A 21,765-nucleotide genomic window follows, 5' to 3' on the forward strand; every position below is an offset into this window, starting at 1 on the left:
GAACAGAGAACTGGGCCTTAGAGGGTCCATGAAGACATAAAGCTGACCAACGCCATTCAGATCATCAGCCTGCTCTATCTACCATGGACTGAAGAACACAGGAACAAGTACATAAGAAGCTCCATTATAGAACTAGTGCTCCATACGAGGCCCTTTCTCTCAACTACCAGCCATTATCATTCTACTCCTTTTCTATTTGCCTTATGCTTAAACCTTTCCAACGTGTTAGCATGTATGACCTTACTGGGCGAATTGAGCACTTGAATGCTCTCAGTCTCCATGCCAATGTTCACTTATTTTTCCTTTCTTACTGAATTTACATTTTTCCAGTGTCACTCCAACATTGCTTCAACATTTCCATTCCTATTTCACAGAAATTTATGCCCTGGAGTAAGCCCATGACATTAAGACTAATATGTCCCAGTCCTTAGATTATCACATTTGTCAAACACGACTTGAAAAACAGGTAGTATAACAACTTACTCATTCTCTGTGGTTTCAGGTCATGTGAGGTTACTCGTCGTCTGAGTTTATCCCAGGTAATGATTTGTGAAGACCTCAGGGACCTTGCTTGACCTGTCTTGTCCAACGACGCATCGTCTACCTCCATGTCAGTCGTGAGGCCGACTGGTTGCTAGCTCACTCCTCAGACGTGTAAGTAAACAAGAACAGATTGTTTCCCAAACGTTATACTTCACTTCAGATTCTCTTCTCATGGATGGTCAGTTCTGTACATGTCAAAAATTTAACTGTGTTTAGTAGACTATTCAGAAGACAGTGTTTACGAGGATTAGATATCTTAGAAGAAAAATGAGCATCTGTCTCTCAGCGAAAAAGCCTGAAGACTGTGACTTGTCATCATAAGATAAGAAAGAAGAAACTGAATTACATTTATGCCTCTTGCCAGTCAGTTTATGATCATAGCCATACACACTCACGCACGCCAACCCAATCTATATTCAAAGCTTCCCAGTTTATGGCTGTAATTTGGTCATCTGTTCCTTTCATTCCATCATTATTGTTCATTACTGATCGTGGATATTTTTCCATGTGTTCAGGGGGGGCTCGTCGTAAAGTGCATTGAGTTATTGTTCAGGAGATTTGTGAACAAAGCTTGCTTCATCATATGGTAAGCAGGGAATTACTTTATCAAGACGGGGGTTTCAAACGCTTTCATTGCGCAAACTCGTCATAGATGAATCGGAACACATTTGTAACGAATGATATTGTATAGATACATGATCGAGTAAATCATATAGGATTGCCTTTCCATATAGTCTATTGCTTCATAAAAGCATTCTACTCCAGCAGACATCGGTCTCTTGTGCAATCCTCCACCTCCCTCTGTCGTCAGGTCAAAAATCATCGCGTGACCTTGTACAAAGGGCTGCCGACACGGGTTAGGTGAGGGCGAAAGGTACGTGCAGACCAACGACTCATTATGAGCTCATTACGGGTGACACACCTTGGGTTAGGTGTAATTGCTGGTGTGAGGGATGAGACCACAGCTTCTGATACCCGCAGTAGGTCACTCCACATCAATTACCCCGAGAGCTTCTCCAGCCTGACACGAGTTGCTTATTGCTATACACACCAAGAAGAACAATCCTTTTTTCATGAAGAAATAACATCGTGTTGCTCGCTATATCTGCTGGACACCAGCGGAACTGAAAGACAAAAATGCTGTGAACAAGTGTGATACGGTGACCAGCATCGAAGGATTATGATACTCGACGTCTTTATCATTACAATTTAGGAGAATTATTTCTGATGCTGTTGGGGACTACGTTGTGTCTAATCATCGGTACATACCGTTGAAAATAGATTGGCTCGGTACATGAGTAGATATGGATACGGCTCGTCTGGGACTATGGATTTGATGCTGTTGCTTCTCAGTCTTAGGCTCGTAGGAGCTGGCGAAAGGTATCCCACGGGTTTGGTAGGATGGAGTGGAGTGTGGTGACTCCTCCGCTGATGGGAAAGATTCGAGTGTGGTGAGGGTAAACCTGACACTTCCGTAGGTCGACAAATGCTGATCCTGTTTGACTGGCGTAACACCTTGCTTCAGTTACTTGCTCAGAACTTTTTTAAGATCACGTTCTTGCTTTACACACACACACACACACACACACACACACACACACACACACACACACACACACAAAGCCCCAAACTTCCTGAACCGTGATTTCGCTCGGTGGACGTGGCTGGCCTCCTGAGTGCTGCAGAAACCCCATGTAGAGGTTCCCAGCGAAGGACGGTAGAGGTAAAAGGTATATACGAATAGACGAAGCCTCTTGATTCACGTTAAGGCTCCTCCTCCTCCTCCTCCTCCACCTCCTCCTCCACACACATCCCTCACCGGATGCTGCCTCGTGCTCAGCTAAGCAAGGAGGACAAGGCGAGACAGGGGCACTGCACGGGGGCGGTTTTTCACAGACTCGACGCTCTCCTCCGGGAGGAGACTCAAAGACACGGGGAGTTACCTGCTGCCGTAGGGCGACCTTTTCTTGTTTTACACCCGGGATACTCACGTTCATATGGGATACTCTTTTACACATCTGGGATAATTTCTTGCACTGGGACTACTCCTCCCTGTATGACCTTCAGCTTATACATGTTATAAGCTGCACGCAGCCTTGGGACAAGAGGCGCCTATATGCTTGACCACCGTCTTAAAATGATGTATGATGGTCGAGTCTCCGACACACTGCAGAACCTGAGGTCGGCTTTCTTAACAGCCTCTAGTCACGGCACCTCCCTGCTAGAGCAGTAATCCCCTTCTTCAGGATTACCCTCGAGTCTTCATATGATAGAATTCCTTTGATTAATTACATCATTAATCTGACTAGAATATATCGAAGTACTTAATTGCTTTATGAAAGACGTCAATAATCTGTCTGAACCTATGAACGTATTCGTGAGGTCAAATGCCAAAGTTGTGTATGGTTTATGGATCATGATATAGTATGTCTTCCTTTTACTAACTTATTTCTTGTAATGTATTTCTCAGAGAGAAAATGCACTTATTTTAGAGCATTGTCTTTTTAATGATATTATGTATCAAGAGTTGTGATTTTCATAGACAGATCAAGCACAGGCTGAGGTGGGTCTTTTATTTCTTCTACTCCCTTGAGTTTGTTAAGCTTTGACAGTGATGCCAAAAGGTTTTACATGTCACATTGGTTTGTTCTGCTCGCCTTGATGATGCACTGTGGCAAGAATTCAAGGAACATCACTTGTTATGGATCCTCCTAATGCTAATTTCCTTCCTCGCCAGTTGGATGTTGAGCTCAAATGCTTCTTTCAAGATGGAGTTTTTTTCTTTATCATTGGGTGTAAGGGGACATATTGCGACACAGTTACTTCTCCTCAAGGTGACAACTGAGCTTGGCAACACCCAGGTCTGCACGCTAGCCTGATTTTCCTATTGTGTGTGAGAGAGTTACAGTAAAGATTCTCAGGTAGATGAATAACACTCGTGTGTGGGTTGAGACATCATGGGCCAAGGATATTCAGTGACGCTGGTAACTGAGGATCTATGACCGTGAAAAACAAAATAAGTCTGACGGTATAACACCCAGAGCCAAGGCATCTACAGATCTTAAACATGCCAGAAGATTCCTTAGACAACTGAAGGCCAACTTGGGGTAACTGCAAGAGCTAGACGCCACAGCTTAATCTCTGACCTGATGACCAAATGTACCGACCAACGTTGGCTTACGATGCAAACATATTGCATTTAATACTATGCTTTGTGTTAAGGGTAGTGGCGGGTCATGATCCTTACTCGGAAGGCATTCTGGAACATGAAGTCCTTCACCATTGACCTCTGCCTTCCCTAGTGTTAAGACCAAGGTAGAGGCTGTTCAAGCGCAGGAGCAGGGCAACCTCGTGTGGAAAACCTGGCCGAGGATCAGGATGCTAGTGAGGATACAATCCTAGAGATGAGGCGGGTCCATCCTTATAGGAGGTGACGCCTCGTTCCTCCGACAGGAACTTTCATGAGAAGATCCTTTTCTCGAAGGCAAAGGAGATGCAAGGCGACAAGAAAGGTTTTGCGCTCCTTGTCCAGCCGTGGAATGGGACAGTGGTCCAAGCAGTGGAACAGGAGATTGGAGAGGAGTGAAGCCCAAACCCTTGAGGCTGCTCAATAGTCCTTCCACAAGAAACCGCACTTTGCGATGGAAGACTTCGTATGCCAAGAAGTGTCTGAGACGTTCGCCCTTGCCATACTTAATATTTAGGAGACTAGGACGGCATCCACGCAATATAGGATTGGGAATGTTTGTTATGTCGATGCTGTAAATTTCCCCAGCCGACACATCATGGTTCTAGAGTAGTCGCTTGAGTTACGTTTCTTAATAGATCATGAGAAGAGATAGCGGGCCAACCCGGGTTATCTGACTACGTTGAAGGTCCCCACGCCATGTTCCCACTGGCATACATGCGATATGGTACACGCTAGCTATCCAGACATGATACCAGAATACATCTTTTCTTTTTTTTGACGCATATTCTAACCTCTATTACTGTAATCGTTTCTGAAGAAGCCTGCACCCGCAGGCCTGGCTGGAGTCTCTTAGGAACATTGCTGTTGTCTCGTGAAGGTGGGCGCCCCGAGCGACGTTAAATGAGATTGCAGACAGCCGTAGATTTGCTTACCTGTTGCTGCCTTGTGGCTGGCTGGCTCGGGTAGCCTAGGAGGTGGGGAGGATCATGAAGGACATGCCGGGGAGAAGGAGAGTTGCATGGGGTACTTCTTTTTTTTTCTAGGATGGAGTTTATCATTTAATCTTGTCTCTGAGTTTATGCCAGTCAGGTTTTCTTTGGTATGGGTTTTGTCATTTTTTTTTTCTTCAGGTTTGCCTTGGGTGTTTTGTGCATTGGCGTAGTTTTACCGAAATGGGATTTTACCTTGGAGGAGATTTCGTGGTTTGTCGTCCCGTTTGGCAAAGAAGAAAAGCATTTCTTAAGAGGTTTTGCTGAATCTTTGATCTTAGACTGGTAGGATTTGTCTCGTTGGGAGTTTTTTTCAATAAAGATTTGTCTGAATGGGAATTTGTGAGGCGAAGGTTTACTGTTGGGTCAGTACTGTAAACATCATGGGGCAGTTTTTCTAAACGTCATGTAGCCCGAGGAGAAATCTATCAATGATAAGGAATTCATTGAAACAACGAAAAAAAATTGTCGAATCGCCTTTTTATAAGGATTATTTATCACTTTATCTGAGATGTTGTCACAATATCGTGCAAGATCACCGTACATCATAGTGTATTTCACAACACATCACATGACTACAATTCAGTATGATGCATTTCCTTAACTAAATTCTCTCGTATAGCAAGTCACAGTTTTTAATGATACACCATGTAATTTACGTGAATGTCACCGCAATTTAATTCAACTTACTGCTCACACATGGTAAAATCATCATACCTCATGTTCATCATGTTTTTGAGTGTGGAATATTAAAGTCTCATGGATGACAGTCTTTCCTAATTAACTTCACGCAAAATATTGCCTTTTCACACACTTTGCGTCGCCCTCCCGCAGAAATATACGAAAGTAAATCATACACAATCACGAATCAAAACAAACCAACTCAGAGAAAATGACACAAATAAATAAACCTACACCTTTAGGGCTCTTCAACCCACCTTATCTCACAAGAAAAATGATCCTAATGGAAACAGTTAAGAAGAGTTTATATCTGAATGGAAAAAAAAACCCGTAAACAAACAGAGCTCATCACGGAAGATTGATATGGCGTCCATAAAGTCCATTTCATCATAGCAGAGGAAATGATGTAAGACTATGACGAGGTAGGACAATAAAAACGATATCTAGACAATGCTACACTTAAGCCTTTCATAACCCTTTATATATACGTACACCCACACACAACTTACGCACATAAACAAAACCCTACAATAATATACATTAATATTCACAAGCGCTGTGTACCTACTGGGAGGCAGAAACGCTCATGGAAAATGCATACACCGCATAGTCACTCATAAATTGCATGTATACATTCAGATGTATTATGTTCCATGAAACTATCTACATACGCTTATGGACGCACACACGTTCGCACACATTATATTTACGTATTCAAAGATCATCAGGCAGACGAGAACACACGCATGAATAATTGATATCAAGGAATTGAAGATTTGAGCAAGACTGAGCCTTCAAAGCTAGTTCTTCTGTAGGAGTCTTCATGACATTAGCATATTGGTAGCATCTGCTACTAATTAAGAAAACGATTTGAGTGATTGGATCCTGTCTTGAGGAATCATAGCTACGGTAAAAGAGAAAATAGCTGTAGGTTCCACTGAGAGAATATGGATATTGATACGTTGAAGGTCAACTTAGAATATTGGGCATGGAAGCCTTTTTGCTTAAAGTCCAGTTCTGTAGATTTGACTATTGTCAAACTTGTCCTCAGACTCGCCAGTCTTTGGTGTTCATCTTTCTATCATGATTACCTTTTCCAGGAGTTCCAGTCATCGTCTTTCGTCCATGCTCGTGGCCTTTCATTCCATGGCATATTTGAGCTGACTTGCTCCTTACAGAATAAGTTATATTCAGTTCTCTTATTTTCGTGTGATTACTTCTGAGTAAACTCTGTCCTCTTGATTTACGTAGACCATTTTCGTTGCACTCATCTTCTATCCACTATATCTATATTACTTCCACCCACGTCCGTATTTCGGGGCCTTCCAATACGCAAGTATACTTTATGGAGTTTATGTGTTGATCTCGGTGAAATAGAAATGCATAATTTGACCCCAAAAACTCATAAACTCGCAAAAGTTTCATAGCTACAGCTCTCACGTCAAAATATGGATAGTCTAAGTGAATAAGAAACAGGATATGTGCGTAATATCTATTACATAATATGATACGAAATATTTAGTCTTTCTATAGGGTATTCGATCAGTTTGTACATAGGTTATGATTGCTGGACAACATACGTAATATAAGACGAGCAGATCACTGCAAGTCTACTTAGAATTTGGCGGGAAAAGATTAATCTGTCTCCTCCAAGTCCATCTGTGTGTCATCTGAATCCGCTCTTCTGGTTGTTTCGCAACCTCTTGAGATTGAATCGTACTGATCGATCCTGAAGGTTTACGCATAAACATGGACGGGTTATGGCAGATCTGCCAGACCAGTCATGTACTTTAAGTATGAGTCTAAGACGTCTTTGAAGACACGCAGAGGAAAAGGTCTTCAGCATGTGATACGAGAATGCCCACGTCGACAAAGTGTTTGGGCGATACATGGAGGAAATTCAAATCCAGATTTCAGAAAGTTTATTCTTGAGAGAGAGAGAGAAAAAAAAAAGGAGCGTAAAATCTTCAACGTGTGATGGCACTATTTAAAGATACAGCCTTTCTGGCATGTTTACATGACAGACTCTTAACATGGGCTACCTCTGGTATTTAAAGGATGGAGCTTAATGTACTTAATATCTTCACTAGAAGACCTCAACGCTAAGCATGACCAGCTTACACACATACCTCAGCAAAAGTGGTGTAAAACCCCCGACTATAAAGAAGCGTTTAAACTGCTTGTATCTGAACACTTGCTGGCAGTGTTTCGAGGTTTTAAACGTAAATACTCCAGAGCAGAGTGTTGTGACAGGCTGTGCTGACTGCTATTAAATTACACGCCATAAATAAGGGCCAGCGACGCTCGGTTGTATTTATCTTACACATTTACTTGTTACGGAAGCAGATTATCTTGTTATGTTCTTTTGTCACGCAGTCACTGAATATATATATATATATATATATATATATATATATATATATATATATATATATATATATATATATATATATATATATATATATATATATATATATATATATATATATATATATGCTTATATGTGTGTATGTGTGTGTTATTACCTATTTGCACAAATGGAGTGGAAGCTTTACCCTCGCGGACCTCATCTCTTATCCTTGAATTCCTATCATTAAAGTTTTCCTTCCAGTTGTGGTCACACTTGCTTGCTTTTAGCTTAGCTTGTTACGCGGGTCCACAGCTCTTCTGGTTTCGAAGAACTGCTTCCTCCCGTCCCCTCCAAACACTTCTCTTGCTTAGCTTCGAGATCTGACCTCCTGTTTTGGGCTCTTTTCTCACCTGAGTAGATTTTTGTATCCATGTCGTCATGGCTTCCCCCAAAGTGGAGAGATTGAAGCCTTCCCTTCTCCCCTCGTATGGGTCATATCCACTCAGGTCCAGTACCATTCTGATTGCACTCCTTTGTACCCTTTCTTGCAGTTGTATATTGTTCCTTGAGAGAAAAGAACAGACTATTGCGGCATATTCTAGCTTAAAGTCTAGAATATACGTTATGCATTTCTTCCTAACCGTTAGGCTTGTCTAAATCATCTTCACCACCTTCGCGACTGCATATTCCTGGGTCGAATTTCATTAGGTATTTGTCGTCAATCTCTAGTGCTGTATCTTGTATAGGTCTCCTTGCAGTATTACGTTGTCCCTCTTCATTCGCACAGCTTTCAAAATCCTGACATCATCCGTAGACATATCTAGGCATGAGTCCACCCCGTTGGACAAATTGTTCATGTGGATCAGATATAGTAATGATCCTAGCACTGTGGGACGCCCTGTGTCACCCTGGCACAGCGTGAGTGAGAAGGTTTCTCTGGCATGTGCTCTCGTGTTCTCTCTCTGTGAGTGTGTGTACTTCTCTCTCTCTCTCTCTCTCTCTCTCTCTCTCTCTCTCTCTCTCTCTCTCTCTCTCTCTCTCTCTCTCTCTCTCTCTCTCTCTCCATACATATTTGGGCATACGTGCATTTGTGAGTTTAATGCATGTGCATGTGTCTGTTTATGTTTGTGTGTATGTACGTGTAAGGCTGCTTATTTTTCAGGTCCTCAACAACTTACCTCATTTATTCATCCAGCAATATTTTGAATTTCTCAAAATTTTTCATTTTTTTTTCATTCTGGTTAATCTACTTGTCCACTACTGTAGTGATACAGTTAGATGTTTCTCACATCATTTTTGACTTACATTCCGTCTCACTTGCACAAAATGACATCTACTTGCAACTTAGTTACTTTTTGTTTCAACGAATTGGTCAACATTAACATCATGGTCAAGAAATTTAAGGTAGCTGTTAAATTTTCTTCCTCTTTCTTGTTTCCTAGAAATCTTCTCTCTTCTCCTCGAACGCGTCATTCATCTTTACCTCGGGCGCTATTCTTGGTCCTTCCTTAGTATCAGTTCTCGTGTGATCCTTCACGTAGGAGGAGGACTAAGGAGGTGGTCCATTGATGTATCCTGGTTCAAGGATTCGTCTCAGACATCTTGTTTAGCATCTCCTCATCCATCTGACTGAAGGGAAAAGATATTCAAAGGAAGTAACTGGACTATACACCATCACTACACCTACGTTACTAAACAATGCATGATTTAATGCCTTTGAACGAGTGTGGCATGATATTTTGGACGTGAGAGACGTGAATATGAAAAAAAAAATGCGAAATTGAAGCAGATCCTGGCGAAGATGATGCTTCCTAATTCATCTTTTTATCAGTTAGAATAAACTTCGTCCCCAGAGTAATAATTCTGATTACGTTTCTCCTCCTTATCCACCTCTTCCAGTATTGCGTGACTGGTACCCACCCAACTACATCAATATCACTTCATCGCATCAACAACGCGAGTGAGTGTTTGTTTACCATCGTGACGTCATCATAGGTCACCTCCATGACATCATGCTCGCAAGCCTTAACCATGACCTTCTCTCAGAGGAGGGCAACCTGACCTTTCACCTTAATGATTAATATAACGGGATACAAACTCGGTTATGACCGTGATATCTGGTTTTATTTTACGCTCCTTAAAACTATGAGGCTCACAGACCCTTGTTCTCCGGTGATGTGTGTTGAGTGGCCAGCTGGTCGAGCGCCCCAGACTCAGTCACCGGCGCTTTGGCCAAAGCTGAATCAGCTGGGATGTGTGTCATCGCGTCATCTCTGGTAAAGGTCGATCAAACAGTTTAATGAATCAAGTCCTTTTCACGATAGATGTATAGATATCGCGTTCCTGAGTGTTGGTGGTAATTCTTTTTTTATACAACCGATTATTTTTTTGGGGGAGAGGGGCCTCCTCCTCCAGTGTTCGGGCGTAGCGCTTGTTATGTCGTCCTCTTAGTTAGAGAGGAGAATTTGCTCGAGAGATTGAATGGAATATTTGTAAGACCATCTGTGTTGCTTATGTGATGTCTCTCTGGCTTTTTCTATACGCTCCTCTTGCTAGAGGAATCATGTAAAGAGGTTCAGCAATGCGATTGAGAAGGCTTTGGGTTTGTTAGGATCCCACCAGGATCTAAGTTTAGTGGATCAGAACTCATAAAGTCTATACATTGATGCTCTATGATGATCTGATCTTCTTTATTTTTATGAAGAAGCTGACAATAACAGCAGAGAGAACTGGTTACAAGAAAGATTCCGGCTCTGTTAAACTGACGCTTGACCCTGAGTGGAGTTATTAGGTTTCTGAGTGTGTTGGTGGAAACATGTGCTGGCCTGATCAACGCGGACATCATAGACATCATCATGTCTGAGTTAGATATATTCTCATCATCTTCCGAGACTTTAGTCAAGCAATAATGATTTTCCAAAATAGAATCTTCATACTGAGATGATGCTGTCAAATTTTTTTTTTTTTTTTTTTTGAATCGTCAAAAATGTAGCTTGATGATGATCAGGTTTATATTAACAGATGATATCAGTGTTTGCACGAATGATGACTAAGAAGGTGCCATTGTTCTAGGTGTGATATGATCCCCTAATCATCATTCATGATGGACCTCTATGGTCAACTGTTAATCAGAGAAGTCACATCCGATTTCGATGATGAACTTCCAAGTGCCAGTACCTTCTCACGGATTGCCTGATAACTGTGACCTGGCACATTTTATAAGACAGGTTTTTCACCTCCTCCAAAATTCGTAAATACTTTCCCATGTCCATTCTTTTTCCATTTCATTAACCTTTCTATGTTTCCATTAAAGCCCGGCTTTTGTTCACGACTGGAGCCTCCAGTGTTAAAAAAAAGAGATGTTTGCTGTTTATATCATTCAGTTGTCTGTTATTCAGATGAGATCCAGTTGATGGCTGAGACAGTTGACAGGAGGGAAGGGTGTGTTGAGAGCTTCTTGATAAGAGATGTAAGAGGGACTGACCTGTTTTTGGCTGAGCTCCATTCAGCATCTCGAAGCTATTCGTCATTTCGTTTGTTCTCAACACTTGTGGTCCAATACCTAAATGTACGTGGATCATTTCTCTGGGCAGGGACACCACCAACTTCGTTGGTTGGACTTGTTTCGTCTATCAGTTTTTGGGTCAAGAACTTCATTTGTTGACGGTTGACTTTCAGAAGGCCAGTGAACCAACCAAGACGTTTCACCTGATATCCCACAGAGGTCAGGGTGTTTCCTAATGCCCGTGAGAGACAGCGAGGATCAGGAAGTGTCTGGAGTAACGAGACACCCAATGATCTTAGAGGATGTTGAGGGAAACGTGTGGCGTTTGGAGGTGATGATGTGCATAATGGCACAGGTGTACAGAATGAGGTGGTGTTCGTCCTCCGGTAATGCTGAAGGCTGTAGTGTTGGCTTGCAGGTTAATTTGGAGGCGAAAGTTGAGGCTTTTGTCCTAAGGTGGCGGTGGAGGGGAAGACATTAGGGTCCAGATGGTGAAGACTTGAGTCGCTGGTCCTAAAGTGGTGATGCTGCAAAATTGGCTGTTTGTTCTGCGTTGGTGGTGGAGGTTGAGGCGTTTGCTCTGAGGTGGATGTGGTGTCATGTTGGATGTGTTGATCTAATGTTGTTGGATGTTTTAGCATTTTGTTCGTCAGTTGTGGTGGAGTTTGAGGGTTTTCCAAGGCGGTGTTAGGTCTGGAATACTGGGACTTTGTCACAAGTTGGTGGTGATGCTTATGCGTTTGTCCTATAGAAATTAAGACTTTTATTATTGGTGTAAGGCAAGTCGCGAGTCCATTGCTTTAGAAGGCGGCTTCAGTCTGTAACTGGGGACGAGGTTTTTGGTTGAGACATTCATGTAAGGGTGATGAGGGAAAGCCTAGATATTCGTCCGGAGGTGGAAATGGAGGATAAGGCGTTTGACTACCGTTGGTGAGTTGATGGTAGCTAAGGCCGCCTGTCCGCAGGGATGTGGACGGCTGTGGCTCGGCTCCCTGTCAAAAGCTGGTGCTGGAGGGTAGAGGGTTTGTGTGGTCGGCTGGCAATTATCTAGAGGTGGCTTTGGAAGGATGAGGTGCTCTCCGGCCGGTTAGGAAAGGACCTCAATGGCAACAGACAAAATTTCTGGGGAGGTGGCGCTATCATCTTGAGGAGACTACTGCAGCTGTAGCGCACATCCCTCACCCAAGGCAGTCCATACACCTCCTCTCTTCTCACCACAGAAATATCCTCATCAACAAATCAGTGTCCTCAGCACCAAGCAGAGCCCGTCACTCCCTCACTATCCCGAGCATCTTTAAGTCCACCACAACCACGGGTCCTGTCCCAGCCAACAGCCAGCCTTGCAAAGCACTCACACTCTAACCTTCCCCTGCCTCACCACCGCTCCTGCATCTCCCATCGTCTCTTCTTCAATAGTTCCAACTCAACTGCTTCCTCCTCATTTCCTTCCCCGCTTTCTATCTTATTCCCTATCCTGTTACAATCAGCGCCACTTCCCCATCCACCTCAGCACCTAGGACCCGTGCACATCGGGCCACAGGTGAGGGGCAGGTGGCGGGAGCGCTGGGCTTGCCTTGTAAGGCGGTCTGGCGCCGATATTACCATCTCCGGCGCCAAGGGAGGAGGGGGGAGGGAGAGAGCGTTTAAGGCCGGGTCGTGCAGTCGTGGGTGGGCTGTACACGCAGTGTGTGTGTGTGTGTGTGTGTGTGTGTGTGTGTGTGTGTGTGTGTGTGTGTACTGCTCTGTTGACGTTCATATGCATTTACGTATTTCCATGTGTTGGGACGCATAATGGCAACGTTGTTCGAGAAGTATGGTCGTGCATGAAAGGGAGCCATAACACACACACACACACACACACACACACACACACACACACACACACCATCTCCCTCGTCCGCCCTTAACGTTCACCACGCCACCTTTTACTTCCGCTCCCTCTCTCCACCACGCCTCCTACACTCACTCGCTCCTTGATACCTTCGTGTCCTCCACATGGCCAGATGCACCACCATCACCGCTCCTCTCCCGTACGCCACATCTTCCCCATGTTCGTCTGCTTCGAACCCGATACTCCACAGACAGACAGACACAGACACACAGACACACCCAGTGCGGGCACCCGAACTCCCCAAACGCCTCTCCTTCACCTCAAATGATACGTAAAAGTCAGCCGGCACTCAGACGTCTGCTAATTATCTATGTCTCAGGTAACTGTTGATTCCAGCGAGGCTGGCGCCGTCTAGTGTTTACCTGAGGCCGCCAGGTAGCTCAGTGGTCATTACCGGTCCTCCAGGTGAGTGGTAGGGCCAGGTGAGAGGGGGAGTGGGTGGGTGGGAGGGGGGTATGCTGGGCTAGGTGGTGAGGGACGGAGGTCAGTGGTTGATGGAGGAGGGGAGGGTGGGAGGGAGGGAGGAAGGGAAGGGAAGACCATCCCAAAACAACTTTCTATGATAATGATCAGCGAAAATATCCAGGAACTGAAGGACAAAGTTCTTGATGATATCGATTATAAATATTCAGTACAGAGACCCAGGGTCTTGAGGACATACATCAGGATTTCCAGGAGAGAGGGAGCAGCGTATTGGGACAAGATTTACGATTCTTAAGCGACTGGTTTATTGGCTGAAGACGCGGCTGTTGTAGGACCCACGGATCATTTAGACGAAGGTCTTCATTTTCTGGGACACAGGTCGGGATTTTAAGAAGAGGACAGCGAATCAGGACCGAAAATGAAATGATTCTTGAACGATAGATTTATTGGCTGAAGTCATGGCTGTTGTGGGAGGCGCGGGCAGGACGCCGGACGGGACGCAGGGCATGACGGACCTGCCTTGAGGACTCGTCCGGCCTCCAGTGTCCGGCGCCGGGCGGGCCGACACTCTGGCGGCGCTAGGGCGGCGACGTTCAGGGGCGCCTGCCAACCCACATCACCAGCGAGACTTCCTACTCAGCGGAGAGTACTAATACCCGCTACCAGCTTCCCGTGTGAGGCCGAGGATTATGTTACTTCTGAGGCTGGGTGATTCAAGAGTTCAATTTAGTAGCGGGGCGCAACCATTCAGTGGTGAGGAGGCCCACCTCCGACGCCGCTACGAGAAGCTCATAGAGCTCTTAGTAGGAAGGAGGGAGGAGGGAGGAGGGAGGGTTGGGATGGAAAGTGGGTGATATAGGATTAGGTGGACGATTGATAAATTGAGGGTGGGATAATGGGTTACACGAGGAGGAAGATACATAAGAGTTGATAGGTAAACTTGGGTTGGGTTGTGGTGGTAAATGAAGCTAAAGATTTATATCTACAATTGTAAATTGTCTGGTGGACAACCTTGGGTTTATGTGTTGTTCTGGACGGGGTCACCATGACTCTGGAGATCATTTCCTTTGCAGAAATGATTGTATTTTGTGTCCCAAATATTCCGACCCACAGTTGCCTGCCGCTCATCACTATGTGCCACCCACAGCCCCATGTCATCCATCGTTCTGTCATTCATCTTTCCATACCACACTCACGAATCCGTGCCATCCATTGCCCGTGCCGCTCACAGCTCCGAGCTACAAAATCATCCACTGCCACCCAAAGCCTGTGCCATCCACCGCCCCTTGCCATCCACCTCCCCGTGCCACCCAACATAAGACCTCCCACAGCACGCCCACGCACACCACCTTCAATCAAACTGTAACCCAGAATTAACCAACACCACACGCGACCCGTCATTATCACTGTTATCTACCACACACTGTACCTCACCCAATTCTGGCACCACACCACTATGCTTCACCATCCACTGCTCTCCACCACTTTCTACTGTCCGCTATCCACTGCCCCTCGCTTCTTTCTATCCCAAACTCATTAATGATGGAAACGTCAATGCTATCCATCGTTCTTTACTATCCAGTGATATTCAGCACCTTCTGCTATCCACTGCCATCCACTGTGGTGGGTGGGTAGATGTCTACTATCCACGTCTGTCCGCAACCACCGCCATCCACCACTTAATTACCTCCAATACCTACTGTCCCCCTCCCCTTGTCCCCTTTCAGTAACCCCATTATCCTTCACTAGTACGTCCTTCCACAATCTGTTCATTATTCATTGCTCTTCACCACTACTCTCCACCATCCACTCCTGTCAACTGTCTACTGACATCCACCACCCACTATTCCTCACTAGTGTCTGGTGTCTACCGTCTACATCCGTCCACCAACCACTGGTCGTCTTCCCCTGGCATGAAGCGGAACTCTCCACACACCATATCTCACTCCACCTTTAGTTATCCTTTCCATGTAAGAGGAGGGGATAGGAGGGGTGATGGGATTAGTCGAGGTTACGAGGGATGGAAGGGAGACAGAAGTTGGAGGGAAGAGAGGGATATGAAAGCTGAAGAAGACAATGTTGCTGAACCAAGTTCGTACGGAGGAAGACGACGCGTTGTGCCCAATCTACGACACTTGCCAACATCGTAGGCGTCCCTTGCATCATGGCAGCTGAAGGCTTTGAAGCAACATGCATCGTAGGAAAGACTTTTCTTGTCGTTTTAACCATGCACGCAACAGACTGTCTGGCACGTGTATAACAAGCAAGATGCGTAGTGAGGTGTTTCCATAATTCCCTTACGATATTATCCACATTTCAGATGCTTGACTTTAGTGTCAGATCTACTCTGAAGTATGTGGACCTAGGCATGATCGGCTTTTGATTGGTGACCTGTTCCACGCGGATATATGGCCCCGAAGGACACATCCTCACTGTGATATTGGGGGTGTACAACACTGGCCTTATGCCTGGCCAAAATCCCTTCGTTCTCGTACGTTCTCAAGTTATGGCTCCAGGCGGAGTTCATGGCACTGGGAGAATACATCACGACGATTAGGAAAGAATCGACGTAAGACTGACCAACTGCGCACTTCGTACATCCCGTTGGCAGCGAGCGAGATACCTTTACAGTGCGATTCCTGTGGCAGATGTCTTGTGGTTGTGTTTTCTGTCGCGTCTCCACGTTACAGCAGTGGCGTGTGTTCCCTCAGAGCTCCCTCGGGTGATCCATAAAGCCAATAGACCCACCTAAAGTATCATCCTGATTCATTCTTGATCTCGGGTCGCGGTACTTCGAGATGAGAACCAACACTGATTCAGTTCAAGGTGGTTGTGCCTCGAAATCGTCTGCAGTCGTTTCAGAAAATAATTCCTATTTTTCTGATGTATTTCAGCAAATGTTCTCCCTTTTCTTTTCCTGATTGATCTTTTTCCTTTAAGTTTAAATGTGTAGAAGGGACAAATCTTCTTGATTCCCAAACATCACCGAAGACCCGAAATAAATCCATTCATAGAAAAAAAGACATGTTCAAAAAATAAATTGCATAGATAAAATGTGATAATTCATACTTTGGAACATGAATATGCAAAATCGATACATGATATGTTTTTATGTCTTCGCAATGTAGAATCAAGGAGGAAGACAACTGGTTCAAGATGGAATTATAATTAGATTGGTAAGCCAGACCCCGAAGGACTCTGCCTGTTTAGGACTATATCTGTCCAGGACCTTGGCTGGAAGTTCATGTGGGACATGCAAGTTTCCTTATAAGTCCCAGCCTGTATATATATATATATATATATATATATATATATATATATATATATATATATATATATATATATATATATATATATATATATATATATATATGTATATATATATATATATATATATATATATATATATATATATATATATATATATATATATATATATATATATATATATATATATATATATATATATATATATATAAGGGAGGGAGCGGGGGGCTGGAAATCCTCCCCTCTCTTTTTTTTTTAATTTTCCAAAAGAAGGAACAGAGGGGGCCAGGTGAGGATATTCCAAAAAAGGCCCAGTCCTCTGTTCTTAACGCTACCTCGCTAACGCGGGAAATGGCGAATAGTTAAAAGATATATATATATATATATATATATATATATATATATATATATATATATATATATATATATATATATATATATACACACACACAGTTACTAATACAGAACCCTAAAGGTTTAACTCTCGCTTAGCCTCTCTATCTTCAGCCTTTCTCTTCAAGTCATCGTAACCCACTCCTGGCCTTCGATTCACCAAGCATAGCTTTCCCTTTTTCTCGTGGTCTTTTTCCCCTCGTATCTTTCCTCTAAGAAGAAGAAGAAGAAGAAGAAGAAGAAGAAGAAGAAGAAGAAGACGACGAAGAAGAAGAAAAGGATCGAACTCCTCCATTCTATTTGCAGATAGGAACCATTCCACTCACATGGGCGACAGATCGTAAGATTGACTCAGAGTATCAACTGGTACAAGAGAACTCTTGATCCTTCTCAGAACTGTGGGATCATCAGAAACGCAATTCTCACTGACGGCAACGCGCGTGTGTTCTCTTGCTTCATCTGTTCTCACACGCACAAAAAAAAAAAAAAATGTTAGAAACAAGCTTTTTAACTGCTTCACCTCGATGCCCGGAGCTAGCTTGTGCAAGCAATGTTGATGATAGATGACCTGTGGTGAAGGACGCATGAAACAGAATCTTGCATGCTCACAGACGCTTGACGGACGTGTTTGGAAATTTCACCTGGAAGCTCCAGACGAACAATAATATCACTGACGAAGTTCTTGTGTCTATCTTTAGCTAAGTTTGGCAAAGATGCAGCTCCTGAGGTCGACAGGCATTTCGTATGCTGGCGGTGGATGTCATAATGCACAGCTAAAGTGGACTTTGATGCTAATATAATTAGTCCATTCTCCACTGTATACATCAAGGCATCTTCTCCTGGTGTTGCGTTTGCGAGTAGATCATGTAACGTCTCGAGTTTTGGCCAAAAGGGAAATAAGTGAGAATATATGTTCTTGTTGACTTTCTTATTTCCAGAAGAACCATACTTGAAGATCATCTTCCAAGCAAATCATGTTACGTAATCAAGCAAACTACACATAGTGTAAGCAGATTGTTTGAAACACTGAAGTGCCAAAAGGAAACATAAAGATGCTTCGTGTGCCATGTTTGATGTAGTGTTTACTTGGAAAACTATAATCGTATACTTCAAACAACTTTGTTTTCTATCATCAGCACTGACTATATGAGTTTTCTTCGTTATTCCAAATATTGTTTACAGTACGTAAAGATTGAACACTCTCATAAGTGATTACGATAGTAGACAGAAAGACTGACAGATAGACAGACATGCAGATAGACAGTCATTTAGACGCATATAACACGAGAATCAGAAGAAAGACAGACAGCCATCATGTGTCAGGATGTAGACAGCGATGATAGATGACCTTGGACCTAATTGTAACGTGTCAGGTGTATATGAAAACTGCAAAAAGAAAATCTTGGTCGAGTAAAGACGGAAGATGTGTGGGGTGTGTCTATGTTGTCGGGTGAAGGGGTACAGTGACGGGGCACCACCGCCTCCACGGGGTACCACCATCACCAGGAGTAGGAGGAGGTGGAGGAGGTAAATACGGGCGACCCACGTCGCAGAGGTCCTGGCCATCACTGCTCTGAGAACTGGTTTTGCAAGGTCGTTCTTGTCATACTGCACCCAGCCATTAGGTGTTATTTTAACCTCCTCCCCTCGCTTCTTGGTGCCCGCCACAAATCTCTCTCTCTCTCTCTCTCTCTCTCTCTCTCTCTCTCTCTCTCTCTCTCTCTCTCTCTCTCTCTCTCTCTCTCTCCAGTCTTACGACCTTACGAAATCGTCGTCGCACGGACTCGTATGTAAGTAGAGTGTGGTAGGTACATGTTAGTAGATTGGTAGGTATTCTGTTTTTGTTTCTGCACGTCAGTCTGTCTGTCTGTCTGTGTCTGTCTTCCCTTGTCTATGGGTTTCGTAGTTCCTTGGGTGCCACTGAGCAATTCCGGGGCGAAATTGGTTCTGTTTGTAGGTACAACAATCCTGGCAGTAACGTATGAATTAACGGTTTTGGACTCCAGGAGAGTAGATGCGTTAGTAGTGATGCGCATGAGGACGATATGTGTTGTTAGACCAGTGTGTACTGAAACGGTTCGGAATTATGGAGAGGATGAGTGAAGAGAGACTGACTGAGAGGATCTACGTGGTAGATATAGGAGCAGCCAGAGTGAAGACCAAGAGAACAAAAGGATAGAATAAAGGAAGCTTTAGGGTCTTATGTTTGAATATTTCAGGGAGGCGAGAGGTATGCATGGGAAAGAAATAATTGATCATGATTGTATATGGGGAGCGACGTGCTGCGAGTAGAATGACCCATGAAAAATGAAGTATCAAAGGTTAAGCACTGGGTTTTCACTGGGCTATGGCTGTCATCATCAACGAGGTTGTATCATTATCAGTGGACAAAAAGAGTACTGTGTAGTAAAGGTTCTTTTTACTCTAAAGGAACCTACCTTACTCTGCTCTCACGAAGAGCGCAGCCACAAAACTGCAGGCGTACCAAAAGAAGAGTCTCAGGGGTAAATAACCTTTAGTGTATTGTGTATACGATCCGTCGTGTTTAGAGTAAGATCTTCAGTGCGTTGTGCGTGTGTGTAAACACCTTCGTACCGTATTCTTTGTGTGCCCGCCAACGTTTTCTAAGTGTTACTTCTAATGCGCTTCACGTTTTGGCTCTTGTGTTACGGGCGGTTAGTTTCTCGTGCTGCTTCCAGTACGTAGCTCGTTTTAATTAGTAGTATTAACATGCTTATCTTACTACTTTATGGATGGTAAGTTTGTAAGTCAAGTGTTTCTCATAATGTTACGTGTGTTGCTATGACTATGATAATGAGACTCCTGCTATTAACTATGTTACAACCAATGTTTTGAGTAGATTATGTTACACTGTGTCAGAAGTATTCGTCTATTGTGTTATATGTATGTATTTACTGTGAGACAAGCATCAATTTGCAGAGTTATAAGCGTTAGTTTACTAAGACAAACATCAACTTACAGAGTTCTAAGCGCTTGTTTACTGTTGAAATTGTCAACTCCCTGTTTTATGTATGTGTGTTAATCTATTGTTTGTTACTTTTCTCTGTCAACCCATCATGATACAGGGGCTAATGCTACTGACTCAGAATTCCATGGAAACATTGATTTAAAACAATATGTTACATTAGCACTTGTAGCATCCATATAACACATAATGCATTAACGTATTAGCACCTGTAAAACCAAATCACAAAAGGATTATTACGTATAACAGTTGATTGTTTGTAAGGAAGTAGCTACGTGTGCCATGTCTATTACTGTATTGCTGATATTCACTTCGCCCTGCAGTGTTTACTAACATCAGTGTGCAACACGCTCGTCAGCAAGAATATCAGTGATGCTAATAGTAGCAGTAAGACTAGTAGCAGTAGCGGCAACAGTAACAGTAAAAGCAGCAGAAGCAGAAGAAGCAGCAGTAGCAGTACCAGTAGTAGTAGTAGCAACAGCAAAGTTAGGAGGAGGAATAATAGTAACGGTAAAGTTATTACTGTTGGATGTAGAACAGCCATTAGTAACGTCCGTGCTGCATATATCAGTAACAGCGGTAACAGCAGTAAGAGGAACGACAGTAGCAGTAATGTAGAATACCAGTAGGAACAGTAGTAGCAGAAAGAGGAGCAATATTAGCGGGAACAGCAGAACTGTCTTCGTAAGAGATGAGGTAGCACCTTGTGGTGCCCTGTGTGTGTGTGTGTGTGTGTGTGTGTGTGTGTGTGTGTGTGGATATTGAGGCCACCTTACTTAAACACCAGGTGAGCTCATCGGGTCCTTGAGGCAGACGGCACACCTGTAATAAAGTGAATCACTTCGTGTGCGGTGATTTAATCACATCATGACATCAACGTGGACTTAAGCGATGATAAACGACCCGAGAGGAGGAGGAGGAGGAGGAGAGACAGACCACCTCACAGTACACGCTCGTACAGACGTCATGGGAAGATTAGAATCCACAGTTTGGATTCAATGACTTTGACGTCTTTCGTTCGCTATGCCGTGTGGAGGAAGACACAAAACTCCCATGGGTGTCAATTAGTCCCTTTGCAGCAACGGCAGCAGCAGCTTGCCTGTGATCGTTAAGTCACCCTTGACCTTATCAACTGAAGTAGGTCTCTCACACTTAGCCGTAAAACGGACGGGTCAGCGAACCTCTCTACAGTGAAACCTCGCCCTACGGTAAGGAGATCGAGAGCGCCGAAGAACTCGCCACTTCGATGCTTGAAGCCTCCTTCGCACGATAGTTTTTCCCGCCTATTTTTCTTCGACGGCGTCGCTCTCGCCGAACCTTCTCTGTAGGACTACTGGGGTGAGCTCCAGCTTATGGAGGTTTCGACACTACTTCAGGTTTATTGTTTCGCACTTGGGTGTTATGGGCAGCGACAAAATACGTAAACACAGGAGCCATTATGGAGATCGTGTGTCCGCCACTCGTGCTCAAGACGTCTGGAGGGGTTTATGACTCTCTCTCGACTTCGAAGTGGTTGGTTTACGCAATGTCTTTTTGACGGTGTTAGT

General features: G+C 43.9%; 1 long non-coding RNA gene across 1 annotated transcript in view; it reads left to right on the forward strand.

The window, feature by feature from the left end:
* Positions 1–509: 509 nt before the first annotated feature.
* Positions 510–21,765, forward strand: part of LOC139757697 (uncharacterized) — a 73,208-nt gene continuing 51,952 nt past the window's right edge. Inside the window, exon 1 of the long non-coding RNA XR_011714694.1 lies at positions 510–654. This is a non-coding gene — a long non-coding RNA (uncharacterized lncRNA). The remainder of the gene's footprint in view (positions 655–21,765) is intronic.

Source organism: Panulirus ornatus, chromosome 28, assembly GCF_036320965.1.
Source record: "Panulirus ornatus isolate Po-2019 chromosome 28, ASM3632096v1, whole genome shotgun sequence".
Classification (NCBI taxonomy): domain Eukaryota; kingdom Metazoa; phylum Arthropoda; class Malacostraca; order Decapoda; family Palinuridae; genus Panulirus; species Panulirus ornatus.